The sequence below is a fragment of the Meles meles genome, chromosome 9 (assembly GCF_922984935.1).
Source record: "Meles meles chromosome 9, mMelMel3.1 paternal haplotype, whole genome shotgun sequence".
NCBI lineage: Eukaryota > Metazoa > Chordata > Mammalia > Carnivora > Mustelidae > Meles > Meles meles.
The window spans coordinates 72,142,748-72,148,280 of NC_060074.1; positions in this window are offsets into that span (position 1 = coordinate 72,142,748).

Genomic DNA, 5,533 nt, shown 5'->3' on the forward strand with positions numbered 1-5,533 from the left:
AACTTTTGGGATTTCATCAAGATCAAAACCTTCTGCACAGCAAAGGAAACAGTCAACAAAATGAAGAGACAACCCATGGAATAGGGCTACACTGCAGACAAAGGGCCGATATCCAAGATCTATAAAGAACTCCTCAAATTCAACACTCAAAAAACAAATAATCATGTCAAAAAATGGACAGAAGACATGAACAGACATTTCTCCAAAGAAGACATAAAAATGGCTAACAGACACATGAAAAAATGTTCATCATCATTAGCCATTAGGGAGATTCAAATCAAAACCACATTGAGATACCAACTTAACACTAGTTAGAATGGCCAGAATTAACAGGACAGGAAACAACAAGTGTTGAAGAGGATGTGGAGAAAGAGGAATCCTCTGACACTATTGGTGGGAATGCAAGTTGGTGCAGCCACTTGGGCAAACAGTGGGGAGATTCCTTAAGAAATTAAAAATAAAGCTACCCCATGACCCTGCAATTGCACTATAGGGTATTTACCCCAAAGATACAGACGTAGTGAAAAGAATGGCCATCTGTACCCCAATGTTCACAGCAGCAATGGCCACAATAGCCAAACTGTGGAAAGAGCCAAGATGCCCTTCAACAGGCAAATGGATAAAGAAGATATGGCCCATATATACAATGGAGTATTATGCCTCCATCAGAAAGGATGAATACGCAACTTTTATATCAATATGGACGGGACTGGAGGAGATTATGCTGAATGAAATAAGTCAAGCAGAGAGAGTCAGTTATCATATGGTTTCACTTACTTGTAGAGCATAAGGAATAACATGGAGGGGCATTATGAGAAGGAAAGGAAAAGTGGATTGGGGGAAATTGGACAGGGAGACAAACCATGAGAGACTGTGGACTCTGAGAAACAAACCAAGGATTTTGGAGGGGAGGGGGGGTGGGGGGTGAGGCTGGTGTTAGGTATTAAGGAGGGCACATACTGCATGGAGCACTGGGTATGGTGCATAAACAATGAATCTTGGAATACTAAAAAAAATTAAATTAAATTAAAAAAAAAGAATAAAAGAGATGTGGAGGGTATAAACTGGGAGTGTGGTCACCCTAAAAGAGGTAGAGATTGCATCCAGATGAAGTGATTTAGACAGTGATTTTGGACCAGAAATGTTAAGGCTATCCCGTTTCCACCTGAGAAACTTGCTTTTCCTCCCTAGTCACTAGTTTGGGACCTAATCAGACACCTGTAGAGGACCAGACAGAGTTGTTCTCAGAATTATCACCTTAATTTGCCTTGTACACCAAAACTTCCCCACATTCCAAAACACTGCTCTGCATTTATATAGTGCCTTGTCCCATCAAAGCCCCATCACACATTCCCTCCCATCTTCATGATAGCTCTCTGACATAGGCCAGGAAGATGCAGCCCTGACCCATCCATTTTTGGCCAAGAGGAAGCTAGATGCAAAAGAGTCAAGTGGTTTCCCCAAGGTCGCAGAACCACTTAAACCAGGAACCCAAACCACCCAAATCTCCTCGCTCAGGCAAATGGGAAAGTTTCACCTGTCTGCCAGTGAGTTAGATAAACCTACACTGCATCATTCACCAGGAGGGGTGGCTATAAAGTGATACAAGATTAGTAGCACATTATAAGTAAAGCCAACACTTTTTCATCATATGGGTTAAAAATTAGGAGAGAAAGCACAGGAAGAATTTTTATTCTGCCCCAAAGCCAATCAAATATCAGTCTTAAAAAGCAGGGAGCATTTCCCTTCAAATAGTCCATTCTTCCTGAAAAAGCAGCCAAGGGGGGCAGGGACTAACAGATTTCAGAATCAATAACTGAATTTTCAAGGGTTGTTTTACTGCAGTCTAGAGTTCAAATTGGGAGGAAGGGCAGATGGGAGTAAAGGTGATGGTGTGGGTTAATAAGAAAGCAAAATCAGACCAAATTTTGCAATATCTGTTCACTGTCAATGTTCTCATCCATTCACGCAAGATATAATCCTTATGTGCCCATTGTGTTCCAGGCACCATTGTATGTCCTGGGAAAGAAAACAGACAAAATACCTGGAGTTTTGGAAATAGGAGGAGTTCTGAAAAGTTATCCAGTTGGGCAAAACACAGCTTAATTCAAAATGAGAGTAACACCAACAACAATAAAAAAAAAAAATCTAGATTCTGAGCTATTTGAATAAGAATTCCAATGAAGAAAATTTGCCTATGAGAGATGTTAGGAGAATGGCCAGAGCTCTAGGTTCAAGGCCATCTCGGTCAAGCTCTTTGGGGCCTTTTCTGTAAAGGAGAATCTCTTCTCACAATCTCTCCAGGATACTCCAGCTTGTATTTGAAGATCATGGGGAGTGCTGGCTAGTTCTATTCATGGGAAATAGTGTTAGGGGAAACATTAACTTATGTGATATGGGCGAAGAGAGGTTTTACTTAAAGACTCCAAATAAAATGACAAGTTTGCTGGCTAAAATGTGTGAGTATTAACATGTTTAGATGTATTTTAGATGTATTTAAGACTGAACTGTGCTGGTAGAACTATTACCTTCAGCTGATTCAAACTCAGCTCCAGACCTAAGTATACACATAGCTCCCCTTTATTTTTTTTTAAGACTTCGAGAGAGAACACGTGCACGTGCATACAAGGAAGGAAGGCGGGCACAGGGAGAGGGAGAAGCAGACTCCACCTGAGCAGGGTTCTATCCCAGTACTCCAGCCAAAGGACGATGCTTAATCCACTGAGCCACCCAGGAGCCCCTCCCCCTCTTTAAAAGCCCTAGTTGAAACACTGCATGGCAAGCTTGCATCAATACACCCCCCACCTCTCCACTGCCTCTGGTTTGGCCCCTGTTCCTCCACAACAGAGAACTGCTCATGTGTGATGATAAGCACCTTTGAGCTCTGGTCCTGTGTGCCCTCCCATTCCTGGTATACCCTACTTTCCAGGTGGATCCTGGATGCATTGCTTCTGCTTTCACCTGGGACTCATCTCCCATCACTTCCCTCCTGTCAGAGCCCTTCCTGAGCCCTGTCATTCTTCAAATCCTTCCTATCCCTCCACACCAGAACAAATCCGTTTACCATGTGCTCCCTCCCTTCTCTGTGACACTCTTCAGTTGCTTCATTTGTTTCACTTAGCTTTCCGTCCAACTTCCCACTAGACTAGTAGTTCTATGAGGGTCAGTGGCTCCAACAAGTTCAGAGCCTGGTCTATACCAGCTACACAAATATTTGTGGAATGGATTTGAACTTGTGATAGGTGAACTTCCTTTGTATCTCAGGAAACCCTGCACTAGCCCTATTATGTGTATCCACCCTCGATTGTATAGTTGGTCTGTTTATCTTCTCCATGAGGGGCAGGAGTACTTTCACCATTGTATCCCCATTACCTGCCCCAGTGGCCAAGAGAGTAGGTTCTGAGGCCAAAATTACTTCATAAAAACCACAATTCATTCTGTGCCTAACATAAGCACTATCAGCTTAACTATCAAGTTTTCTGTCAGAGGAAGCTGGTCAAACATAAAACACGTCTACATTTTACCCTTAACATTCCAAAAGTTGGCACCATTTTTCTTCATAGCAAAGGACTCAAACTGTGGTTAATAGTTCCCTAATGATAAGAAATGATGGGATTCCAGTCATGTCACATTTATTATGGTGACTGGGAGGCCTGCCACTGCCACTGTGTTTGCTTCTTTACTCATCCAAGCCTCTCATGAAAAGTGCATAAATAAGAAGGACTCGTTGGACATCTACTCTGTGCCCCACATCATCTATACCCAGAAGAATAAACAGACAGCCTCCCCAAGACAAATTTTAAGTTTGGGGGACAGGGCTAACCCACAGTGACTCTCTGAAACACAAGTCTTGGGTCTGAGGAAACAACCATCCTTCAAGTCATTAGTGTAACACTGCAGTGCCTCTGAGGGGACAAGAAACCACCTTCCCTCTACCACCAGGCAGATTTTTACAGACGTTTCAAGCCAGGGAACTCCAGTTAATGCTGCCAATAGCTTAGGTCCAGAAAATCAGACACAAAGTATTTTCCTCTCGGCCCTGACTTCCACAGAATGAATTTTTTGACCTTTCCAGTATAAACAATATTTGGTTTTTTAAAGTTAGCTTTCTGAAGAGGCTGTGATTTACCTGCTTTTAAGAAATAAAAACATTTTAAAAAATTAACATATAATGTTTATTTGTTTCAGAGGTACAGGGCTGTGATTCATCAGTCTTACACTATTCACAGTGCTCACCATAGCACATACCCTCCCCTATGTCCATCACCCACCCAACCCATCCCTCCCACCCTCTTCCACTCCAGCAACCCTTAGTTTGTTTCCTGAGATTAAGAGTCTCTTATGGTTTATCTCCCTCTCTGGTTTTGTCTTATTTCATTTTCCCCCCTCCCTTCCCTATGATCCTCCTTCTTGTTTCTCAAATTCCTCATACCAGTGAGATCCTATGATAATTGTCTTTCTGGCTGACTTATTTCACTTAGCATAATACCCTCTAGTTCCATCCACATCATTACGAATGGCAAGATTTTGAAAAACATACATTTTAAAAAGACAGTGATTTTGACAATATCAAATGTTAGCAAGGATATAGAGCAACTGGAATTCATATACATTGCAAGTAGGAATGCAAAATGATATAATGATTTAGGAAAACATATAATAAAGTTAAGCATAGCATATAAAGTTAAACATAAATGACCAACAGACCCACTCCTCAACATTTAACTAAGAAAAGAGAAAATAAGGACTTGTACATGAATGTTCATGCTGGCTTTATTCATAAAAGCTAAACGAAAAATAATCCAAATGTTCATCGACAAGTGAATTGATATATAAATTGTGGTACATACATCTCTACAATGGAGTACTACTCAGCAGTAAAAAGGGACAAACCACCCAAATGTGCAACAAAATGGATGAATTTTGAAAATGTGATGAGTGAAAGATTAGCCTCAGACACAATTTAGTACCAATTGTATGATTCTATTTATAGAAAATTCTGGAAAAGGAAAATTAATCTGTAATGACAAAAAGCAAATCAGTGATTGCCTGGGGCCAGGACGGGGTGTTGCTGGGGAAGTAGACAATGAAAATATTTCATCTTAATTATATTGGTGGTTACACCATTGTACACATTTGCAAAAACTCATTTAAGTTGGCTGCATTTTATTGTATGTCCATTATGCCTCAATAACATTTATTTCAGAGAGTGGTTTTAGGTACTTTTTTTTTGCAGTTCAATAAATACTTATTAAAAAATTTTTATGGGGGCACTGGGTGACTCAGTGGGTTAAGCCGCTGCCTTTGGCTCAGGTCATGATCTCAGGATCCTGGGATCGAGTCCCACATCGGGCTCTCTGCTCAGCAGGGAGCCTGCTTCCCTCTCTCTCTCTCTCTGCCTGCCTCTCTGTCTACTTGTGATCTCTCTCTGTCAAATAAAGAAATAAAATCTTAAAAAAAAATTTTATTAAGGAAAAAACAAGTGCTCAGAATCCATTGATTCTTATGAATCAAAGGGGCCTGAAAGAGCTAA